The sequence below is a fragment of the Solea solea genome, chromosome 7 (genome assembly GCF_958295425.1).
Source record: "Solea solea chromosome 7, fSolSol10.1, whole genome shotgun sequence".
Lineage (NCBI taxonomy): Eukaryota > Metazoa > Chordata > Actinopteri > Pleuronectiformes > Soleidae > Solea > Solea solea.
In genome coordinates this window covers 11,609,822-11,622,153 of record NC_081140.1, presented here as the reverse complement: position 1 = coordinate 11,622,153, position 12,332 = coordinate 11,609,822, and positions in this window count along the sequence as shown.

Here is a 12,332-nt window from a genome sequence, read left to right as displayed (position 1 = left end):
TGTCTGCAAAGGTAAAGATTCGCTGAAAACATACAGATTGTGATCCTGTATTTCAGTCACACTCAGTCCTTCCATCTTCCCTCGACCTACAATCAGATTTGTAAAGGTTCTCGCGCTCCTCCGCGGCCTCATCAGTAAATTGGATGAGACCATATGAGGCATCGTCACAAAACATCCATTTATCTGTGTTGGAAGGGCAGATAACATAAGAAATTCAGGAAACTATGCAAATGTCAAGCAACAGGAAAACAAGATGTGTCTGATGTGTATTGCCTTGTTAAGTCCTGTGTCTGAGTGTCCCTTTGAAGACGTGTCTCTTCAGGTGAGTCAGCTGTTGCACAGTCATTACCACTGATTGTGTCTTACATGAGAGAGACAGAAAGAGCGAAGGAGCAGAGAGCAAAAGACAGTCAGTATGGTTTCACGACAATGGAGGCAAAAAAAGAATTTTACTAAAACCAGCCTTGTATAAAAGTGAAACTACTCTACTCTGTGTATGTCCTTCTGTTCTCACCTGTAGGCTTTGACTCTGAAATCCTAGAGGATGCCAGCACACAGGAGAAGACAACAGCAAGAAATCCATAGTGAACGCCAGACTTCTTGGCTGGGCTAACTTAAATTATTCAATATTTTGAAGTAAATGGATGATAGAAAGACAAGAAACAGGGCTTGAGATGCTACAAACTAGCCAATAGCTGGCATTGTTTTGGTCTGTGATGTAATAGGTCAAGTGGAAAATGCCTAATATCGCCACCTAATGTACAGGATAAATTGATACCCTGCTAATAATGCTTGTATGCTGGGACAATAAGAGTAGTCCATTTAAATGGCAGAGAAGAGTAGAGTAGGGATGGTTGTGCACATTTTGGCTGTTTTTATGCATATGGCATGAATTTTGGTGTGATTGTGGTTTTGTTGGCCATATTTGGCATATGAAGAAAAAATACGCTATTTCTACTGTCACAACTCCCTCTCCCTGTCATTGACATATCCTGGGCTGGATGTCCTTGTTTTTTCCACCTGATAACATGGTGGCATCATGACAAAAACCTGGCAATTAAAGGGATAAAATCTTTAAAATTGATTTAGTATTGATATTAACAATTAGGTCAGATGTAGGTGGAAAAAGATCTGCTCAATTGGACTAATGTATAATATTTCTTCTTGTTTTTAAAAAGCACTGCTAAGTGGTACGAGTGTGACTCATATTAGACGTGGCCCTAATGGGCTGTGCACGTAAAGCTACTGAGAGATGGGCCTGTTCACTCCTGTCATATCAGTCGACATAAAGTGTAACTGCAGAGAATAACAAAAACATAAACAACAACTGTGTTTATATCATTTTGAACATTTAGCCATCAATGAATCTGTGTCGTCAACCAACTTGACACACAGTAAAAAGGACAAACAAAAAAAAGAGAAGAGGAGACAGGGAAGTACATCACAAGTAAAGGTTGTTGTCACATGAATCAGCGTCGTGAAATGCAGCGACTGTGTTTCTTCACTCAATCTCTACCTTATTTGACAGAGCTAAGGAGGCCAGAGGGCAGTTAGGGAATTCAGAAAGAGAAAACAAAAAGGTTATGAGATATATTGGCACCACTGAAACAGTGTTATCATTGGATTTCCTTTTTTTAGAGCTGTGCCTTTTGTCCAGTACATAAGCTGCCTTTAAATCATGTTATCTGTCACTACAATCTGTACAGTTTTCAAGGACTGCCATCCTTAGTCCTTTGTTGGGAGCTAAAAGTCCAGTCATTTCCTCTAGGAAGGAAAAAAGAAGAGAAATTCTAATTGTCATTTGCATTATAAATGAAACGTGTTAAAATCTCCTTCGCCACATATGCTACTGTCATATCATCTACAGCTGGGGCCTGTTATCTTTTATCAAACTCCAAATGTGTTTGTATCAAACAGGAATATAATCAAACGTTGGCGATAGTTGAAAAGCATGGTGATGTTTGTGCACACACAAGCGCAACAGTCACTCAGCAGAGAGGAGCAGAGAGTGTGTTAAAATATCATGAGTTTTACAATTCATAGTAATCTACGCTCTATAAAGTTCTACTGTCACTCATGTCCCCATAAAGCTTTTTTTTTATTTATTTTTATTTACTTCTGAGACACAAACACAGCCTGCACAGAGACTTTCACACAAACACACATGGACAAACGAGTACATTTATTTTTATGTCGCTGTGTCGGATCTGGGTCATCCGTTTTGTTCGGTCATATACAGATCCTCGTAAACGGTACATTTCTGTCGGGAACACACACGGAAACACACACAGAGAAAGACACACCTGTGTTCAGGTCACACGGTGGTCAAACAGGCTGATAACTCATTTTAGGTGTGGAGAATACATTTTGATGCAGTTAGGAGGGACAATGAATAATATTATTTGATTTCACGGATCGGATCAAAATTCACAACAACTCATATTTCACACAGGCACTCATACAACAATCATATCGTTTAATGTAGGGCGGCAACTAACGGTCGTTTTATTATAGGTGTTATCTTAGTCTGTTTACTTGTTTTGCATGAATACCATTTTCAAAATGTGAGAAAATAGAGGAAAAACCCAACGGATTTTTAAATGAATTAACATAGATATTTTGTTCACTCCACGTCAACACTAAATAAAGGTGACACACATCCCCAAATTATCTTGAATAATGTCACAAATCAAAGGTGACCGTTTGTCTTTCTCTGTCATTTTACGTTTAATCCACCGTGTTCTCAGGAAACTTGGCATCCAAGTCAAAGTGATCCTCACAGGCCTAATACGTTTGTCAATACCAATTTAAACACCAAATTTTAGTTCCCAGGACATCGCCTGGGCTTCAGTTGAGAACAAAAAAGTAGCACTGCATTTGGATGGCTTTTTGTATGTAGTTTGAGTTAATTTGGATTTTAATTGAAATAGGTTCAATCTTTCAGGCACAAATTATAGTCAATGTATTGAATTTCACACACACACACACATACACACCTTAAGGGACAGAGCTATAGATATAGGGATAAAAGAATAGAGTGGCCTGGAGCCGTCATGGGAGAGTGGGCTGTCATTTGGAGAGGTGAGTGAGGGGACCCCCGGAGGAAGGGATCGAGCTGAATGAAGAGTAAAGGCATGTGGCAGTCGGGGCGGAGAGCAAGAACTTAAGAGCAAGTGTCTTGGGGAAAAAAAAGGACAGTGAGACAACATGAATTACGAGAAGAACTATACTTTGAGGATTACATTTGGGGAAAGCACTGGAGAGTGAAGCGGAGCACCATGAGGAAAATGGTTAGAAACCACAAAAATGCTTTGGCATTAGATATTATGTCCTTTTAAATGAAGGTGTCCTGGGCAAATAAGCATGTGGAATATTAGTCGTTTTCGTCTAACGTCATATTTACTGAGTCTGTGAAATATGTTTTTTAAATTAGCTTAAATTTAAAGATGAAATATGTGGTTACCTGCACATCGTTTGCAGTTAACAAGTGAGTTTACAAAACACTGGTTAGGAAAGACAACAGACATCAACACAGTGAACGAATATTAATAGGCTACAGCTGTGGAAACCTGATGCCTAAATTTGTCATTTCAGCCACTGAGACAGAGAGTTGGCAGCTCCAGTTACATTAAATGAGATGAAATGTGGTCCCGCGTTTAAAATTGAATGTCACTTTGAGGGAAATAACACTCTGAGTCATCATGGCATTCATGTGAGAGTTAGTGTAGCTTTTATTACACTTTATTGAGCTTTAAAAGTTCAGCTGTGTCTTTCACATTACTCTCATTTTAGTTCCTACACGCTTGCATAGGGGGCTATTTATAACTGCCCATTCAGATTCTGCTCAGGTCAAAGTCAGAAAGTGTCAAATTAAGATGACATCACAACACACAAATCAAACAGTAAACCTATAAAGGCACACAGTGAGATAATGACACAGCCCTATTTCCAGGGCTTTTACCTCACCTCTCACCAGCTTCTCATGTACAACAGTAAGGCATGTGCAGTTCTTTATAGAGGTTAAACGCTGGGCTACACAGTTACACTCTGACAATTGTCACCATCTTCTGTTGTCATGAAAACAACATCATGGCAGTTCCACACAGCCGTGCTATAACAACCCCACATTGACGAGGCGATATAAAGTAATGGACGTAAGAACATCAAGAAAGTGGGCTATTCCAACAGTGCAAACTTTGAAATCAGTCAGCTAAAAATTAAATTTTGAATAAAAAGTGTGTACATACCTGGGGCAAAACTGTTTTTTTTTTAATAAAACAGCTGTATTTGCTGTTTACAGTTGAATAACAAAACAGCTGATCATCCATCCAGTATCTGGTGCACCATGTTGGGTTTTCGAAGCCAGAAGACACCACATTCAAAAAAGAGCTCATCTTAATGTTTCTTAAAGTTTACCTACACATGCAGTTATGCTCCTACTGGGTGTTAGTAGTTGTCTTTAAAGAGTGTCCACACCCCAAAAACATGGCGTGCTAAATTGTCTATTAACCTATATCGCGCAGCCATTGAAATACTTCGAAATTCTAAATTTCGACCCTAGAGTGTCATTGCAGGGCACTACAAGACTTTTTTACTTTTTACTGTAACTCTAACCCTAACCCGCTGCTGATTGGTCCAATGGCATGACATCACTATCTGTGATGTAGCTTAACCTTTGCTGATTGGCTGAGAGAAGTCATGGGATTTTCCAAACTTACTGGACCGCATAGCGATGCCACTTTGGATATCCGAACAAGTTAACGTTTATAGTCACATGCCTGATAAAGGGTTAAGTGTAAAGTGAACAGAATTCACAAAAGCCATCATTCTTTTCCATATGGGTCAATTTCTCAGATCACCAGTTTGTCGACATGTGTTTCATAGACTTTATTGTCTAGCTGTCCTTAAGACTCTTTCCTTTAGGTTTCCTTCCACCACAGAAATATATCAATATTTCCACCAAAGGGACCTGTATGCCAAGCAGCTTAGTAGAGCAGTCAATAGAAGTTTTCTCTCTCTCTCGCTCTCTCTGTCAGACACACACAGACAAACACAACCACAGACTTCCGTTTCCACACCTGAGCAACTGCCCAGTTCCTCTAACTTGACTTATGTTAACTAAAAGTCTTCCTTTTAGATACTTGTAGTTGCTTCTACCAAATGTATATGGAATCATATTGAAAAATGAGGAGCAAGGTATAGATATTACAACAGTACTAAGGTCAAACCCAGGGGTCACCTGTAGGGTCATTGGGTCAAATGAAGATCGATGAGTTCTGTTGACAAGCCTGAAGCTGTTCAGCCAGCTGAAACCTTGATGCGGCAGGCAATAATACCGATGCTGCACAGCAGTGATGACGCCGACTAGAAGGATGGAGAGGGGGAGGGATACGAACAGGGAGAAAAAAATGATTCAAAAACTGTGAGGATAACTGATGTGACAAGGTCGCAGAAAAAAGGAAACGCTCATCTGAGTAAGAGCGAGGGAGGGAGACAGGGAGAGAGGGAGGCAGAAAGTCAGAGATGGTAAACAGATATAAGAGGTCAAACGGGATTAAAAACATAAAGATAACACGCAATTAGGAAAAAGAAAGTGTTAGGCTAGCAGTTTGTAATAATTGTTACATTGCTCTGGCTGCATTTCTGGTTAATTTCCTTCTCTTCTCCGCTTTTGCCTTTATCATTTTGCTGTTCTCATCTCTTTTTTCTCCTCTTAAAGTTTTCAAGATGACATTAGTGCTATCTTTAAGTGAACTGCATATATAACTTGACAGCCACTAATATAACAAATGCACACACTGGGAAGGAAGGAGCAAATAAGATGAATGACAAGTGTCATAAGCGGTTCATTGAGGGGCTGTTGCAAGTATGAAAAGACCTTGAGAGGACGGAGTGACCCTTCTTTGTGCATCCTTGGTGCCATCAATCCTGTTGACATCTGACCATTCATATTCATTCCCCAGCCTCTGTTTGACTCATCATTAAAAGCAAGCAGTGTGTATGTGCATGTGCACTTTGGCAAGGGACGTAAAAGATGGGCCAAATGTGAACATTGCACAGTAACCATTGGTAGTAGACCTTTTATTCTGTGAAGAAATACAATGTTTTGCTGAGGAATGTCTCAGTCATGCTGCACCTGCAGTCCATGGTGTCCCTGCCTTTGTTCCAACACCAATTATGGTTGTCACCATGAAAAAAAGCAGCGTGAGGAATGAGGATAAGTTAACAATGCACAGCAAAAATATTAACATTATTAGGCTGTGAAGAAAAAAAGAGGAACAGACTCCTACTAAAGATGTGCTCCTTTGTATATAATATATATCTAAGAAGGATGTGTATAATGATGCACATTAGAAAGTGGTGCATAGGAGAATGGATTTGTTGGAAAAGGCTAAGCTGTGTGTGTGCTGTTGTCATAACGCTACAGTTTGAAAGCAAGTTATTGGGAGGAATTTCTCAAAACCTACAGTATGTGGTGTGTTTCTGCATACTTATCAGTAAAAAGCTTGCACATATCATATGGCTTTCTTTAATATTCCTTACAGGCCCACAGCTACCAGCTTTGACTTGAAATAGTTAATGTGAGAAATTATTTTTAGATCTACATTGATCGAGACTCATTCAAAAGAGTTAACCCTGTTTCATAAATACTACTTCACTGTCTATAGACTATAGAAAGCATAGCAGTGTGTTGTTCTTGCTATGTGAAACACTTTATGTACATATTTGCTGAAGAATTATTTTAATTTAGCTGGTTTACAAATTGTTTAATCTAGGAGAAAATAATAATACAATAAAATAATAAAAGTGAGCTCTGATGATATAAGCTTGAATCTATCATGTAAAACAGCATACACACAAATAGGAGTCTGTTCCTGCCATTCATTTTGTTATTGCGTGTGATTATTTTGTACAAAACAAAATCAAATTACCATAGACCTTCGTCACATAATCAATTATTGGTATGAAAATGCTACGTCTGACAGTTACTGGCATTGTGACTATCCTCCAGTGCAAGGTGTTCATAGTGTGCGCGCACGCACAAACACACACACACAAACATGCTGGCATTCTGACTCCATCCCTGGGCACAGCACATAAATCTTCCCTAATAACAGCAGTGGCATTTCAGCAACAATAGGGATTACACACAACCACTGTGGAATGGTCTATTGGCCAGGACACACACACACACACACACACTGCCTCTCAAGATACACAATAAGTTGCTCAAGTTCGACCAGATAGAGAGTGAGTCGCCGGGGAAAAAAAGGGGGGTGACACAGAAAGAAAGAAACAAAAAAAAGAGAAAAGATTTCCAGTTGATTTCACTTGTTTCCTCTTGTCACACGATACTCACACAGTACAACTGTATTGCATAAGAAGACTTAATCTGTTTGGCTTTTACTATGAAGCACAGTAAATCATATTGATGTATTCATTTTGAATGTCTTCCACCATTACGTGGTATATCTACAGTACATTACACTAAATCAAAATCAAAACAGGTTAGGCCATTTCTCATACTTGGAAGACTATATTCGCAGAACTTCCAAGTTATCGTCCAATTTCCCCACTCACTTTTTGCTGAGCAACCTCCTCCCTTTGCCCATTCTCACTCACTTCAGTTGGACACATAAATAAAGCAGTTCTCCATTTCTGATACAATGTCAAAACATTGGAAGAATCTTGGGTGCCCACTGGCTTTCACGTCATCACAACATCGTAAATTTTTCACTGAAGTTCAAAAGGCAATGTGCAAGTGAAACTCATTTTGGAAGAGAACGGGTGGAATATGGACCTCGAGTCATCCTTTCAGAAAATGTTCTCAGCTAAAGTGTGGCGTAAAGGCCTTTGCACACCAGACGTTCATTTTGGTGCAACTGTTCACACGAATCGATGCACAGATGACGCACAGTCCAAACATTTGACACAACGGTGGATCGAGGGCTTGTGTTTGTTTCCCAGTTCGCAATTTGCATTATGTCAGGTGTACAAAGACCTCGGGGTAGTGACGCACCGATTGTTTTGGAGACAGAAGTTGTACATCAGTGCTTTCATTTATGTAAATGTCATTGCACAAAATGTTTTCCCGTCAGTGTGAATGCTCCTTTACACTGAGAAGCAGAAACCCAATTCTAGAGCTGAAATGATTAATCGATATTAATCGATTCATCAATTATTAATCGATTACTAAATTAACAACTATTTTCATAATGGAATAATAGGTTTGAAGCTTTTTTCATGATTAAAATAAGATTTCCAATTGTTTAAGCGTCTTAAATGTGAATATTTTCTTCATTTCTTTGCTCTAGATAACAAAGAAATCATAAAAAGTTAATCATTTTGGTTTCATTTCCAGGTTTGATGAACACCGATCAACAGTTTTCTGATATTTTATGGATATTTTATAGTTGCAGCTCTACCCAGTTCTGATCATGCCTTAGATCAGACGTTTCGGAAGTAAGTTTTCCACTTTTATAAAAGACGGAGAAATGAAAGCTGTTAAAAAAAGCAACTACAAATGTATGTGTGTGCATTGGTTTGACATCCTCAGACAGCTTGGTGGCTACAAGGCCCTTTTACTTTCAAATAGCTCTGCTTGTTGATAGCAGCACTCATGTGAACATAGGGCAGAGACATTTATTTTCAACATCACCTGTCATTGATTCAGCTCAAGTGCTACTCTAACATCATTTGATATCAATAGCTTAAGTGTAGTGCGCCTTTTTAAGTCTGTTTTGAAAAAGCATGCTTTACGCAGAAACACTAAAATACTTACATACTGTGCCTGAATCAACAAACCAGAACACACATTTGCGTCAGCGCACACCGAAAATACTTATTTCCTGAGTCTTTTGAGCGTCCACAGCAGAGGCGAGGGAGAGGAGGAAAAGAGATGAATGTGCCCATGAATGTGTTCTGCCCTAATATCCCCCCCGCTGGGTCTGCTATGACAACAATGTGTCCCATACTAATAAGAAATGGTGAATGAGAGTTTTCTAAAGCGTCACCACAAATAATTGAAATTTGTCAGGTTGTTTGTGAGACTGGTCACGCTATTCATCACTGTCATGCTATCTCCATCTCCATCTGGTGGAGTTATGACGTGAATACTAACTGTTGTGCTAGCACCTTCACATTTAGTCTCTACAGTATATCGATCACTAAATTGCACACGCAAACTACCGACGGCACTAAAAAAAACTAAAAGACAAGTAAACGTATCCGTAGTGCTTACTTATCAGATTGTGTGCATTATTTCAAAGATTTTAAGACTCAATATGACAACAAATATGTTTATCTACCTTCCTGTGAAGTCACAAGGCCCAGCTTTTACTGTCAGGGCAATTCTATTTTGACATTTTCTCCCCCTGGTTTGAAACTGACAAGACATATACACTGCTATTGATACTTATGTGGAAAGTCTGTCATGACAATGCACTCATCTTTATAGGTTGTCATAATTTGCATGTTATTGCAGAGACTTTATAGGAGAATAATAAGTTGTCCAAGTCATAAACACACAACACCTCCTGCCAATACAAGGGAATCATTTAACTACTGTTTCTCTCTGATGTACCTCAACAAACAAAAACACAGCAAACTCATAGTTGTTGTACAGTCATTACGTAACGCGTGATGGATTGTAACGGGCAATGGAGACGCACGAGTGTGTCAGTGTAATCCAGGAGCGTGACTTCTACACATCGCGACTCAAGGCTCTCCCCTACAATTGCAGCTATTGATAAGAAGCAGCAAGCACTTACTCATAATTACTGATGTCTCTGCTAGGTATCAGCTGTAAGTCAGACAGTGTCCCACAATGGGGCTGGTGTAACGCTGAGAAACCCAGAGAAGATAAAATGTGAAATATATGAGGAAGGCACAAGACTTGTACGAAGACGGTATGTGAAGATGGACAGAATCAGTGGGATCCTAAGGATTCTGTTTCAATCTTTCTATGTATACTCGCTATATCACTGTTCTGCATTAATGGTCCATTAAATAAATGACGGTCACAAATCTTAAAAAGCACACTTTTCACAAAAACGTTGAAGTCTGAAACCAAGACACAATTTTCTTCTTTCTGCTCTGCCATGAAATAATCACATGCCACGGACATTACTATTCATAGATGAGCCTTTCTTTGGGCTAATTGTTTAAGGTTTTGTTGTGAATTTGAGACACATGTTAATCCACACCTTAATGACTTTTGATGTTGATACAAATTACATTACATTGTTATAAGCAGGGTTCTAGATAGCGCAAGGTAGCGTATTGGCCCGTTATGCTATGATTTGCGGCCGACATGCAAAATTGAGGACGCTACGCTTATTTTCAATCAACGCAACATCCTGAATTTGAGTATTAATGTCTCTTTGAAAGCTTGCCACACCCTCTGTGCACTGTGATTGGCAGACATGGTACCACTTTGTCTCGGGCAACGTGGGCAACGTGAGCATCGTCTGTACTGAACCGTGTAGTGGTATGGAGTTTGGAGAATGGCCAATTTTCACCTTAAATTTTAAAAAGCTCCGCACCAACCCCCCACTCCCTCGCCATTACCATTAGACTAAAATAAAATCCTGGCTAGAACCCTGATAAGATCACAAGGCCTTGTGTTGTATCTTGGTAAATATGATTAATACTGAAGGTGTATTTTCTTGTGGATTTGGAACTGGTCTGTCGGCACCTATGAGGGAATGTGATGTAACATTTAAGTGATGTTTATGTTTTGCTGTAAGAACATGCATTGCTTGAAATAAGACTACTGATACCAATTCATGTTGGCAGGTTTAGTAATAAGTAGTAAGATTATTTCATTAAAATTGAATTAGTATTTCTTTACTTGTAGTTCCTCGCAGTTTTAATGTCATTGGTCAATTTTGGACAAAGACGATACTTTAGAAATTGTCTTCGATGCAAATATCTAAATTTAATTGCTTGGATTGGTTGTGAAAGCTATTGAGAGCGAGACAGACAACAGAGGCAGACAGGTAAATGGGGTGTTTAGGGGGCAGAGAGAACAATAGAAATGAACAAGAAACCCAGAGGAACACAGGATTGCACAAAAAGCAGAATAGATGTGTTTCTTTTCAAATGGCCACCGTCAAAGCAGGCACGGTGGAGGTGTAAGGCTCTGCTCTGCTCTGCTCTGCTGGGACCCAGAAACATTGTTTACAGGGAGGATGCTGCTATCATCTTTTTTGTTTTCCTTTAATTCACTAGCTCTGGTTTAGAAAATAACATTTGCTCTAAAGCACCAGGGAAGAAAGCTTTGGGACTTAGTTGTTTTCCTCTGCATTTTCGTCTGTGGAAGCCATGGTGAAGATGTAGAAAGATAAGGCATATACTTTTCTGCAATATCATTTGTTAGAGTGGATATTTTGCTCTTTTTACTCAGTCTACCTGACTGACTGACTGGTTGTTCCTTCCCCTTCCATTTTTTAACCAACATATCCTAAGAATACCTTTATGCCAGCAGAGATGTGCAGGTCCCACTGTGTGTAATCAAAGAGCAAAAGCAGTTTGAGTCTCTATGTAGAGGTGTGATGGAAGGTGTGCGACTAAGGAAAAGGGAAAAATCCAAAAAGTACAAGTTAATCTACAAAACAAAGTTTTGTCCTTTATTTCTGCTTTTTTACATCTTACACCCTTGATTGTCTGGTCCGCTTCCTGCTCTGATCACTATTAGAGCTGTGTGCAGCTGCATCTGGAGTTTTCTTTAGGAAATCAGCAATTAACTGAACTAATTTCTCCAGTCTGACTGGCAAAAACACTTGACTTAATATTGGCATTATGCTGATGCCTCCTCTGGGGGGTTGTCTGATACGTTTGCGCCCATGTCTGTGAGTCTGACTCACACAGCACACATTGAGAGCGGAGTGCACCTGTCTTGAGGGAAGAGTGACTCTTAATAACATATTTTATCTCCCTTTAAAAAGGTCATTTCAGGGCTGATGGGGGAAGTGGGGAGAGCAAAGCAGAAAAGAGATCAAATATGCATGCGCACAAAAACTACGCACCAAATATCAACTCTCGCATGAATTCTCTGAGCAACCAAATACAGACAACCACACGTAAAACAACCGCTCGCCCTGACATCAGCAGAGCCTGCATTGCTAAACAACCCTAAACTGTACTCAGAAGGTATACAGGGAGTTGTTTCACACATTAACTATACAGCACGCATGACGAAAGAAGAGAACGCAACAAGGGCATCTTAAATATTTCATCATAGAGGCTGCAAAGACAAGACTTGCCTACAACTGTATATGTTAACATGGAAGCTTTTGGGGGAGAGAGAAGAGAGAGATTGTTGATTATAG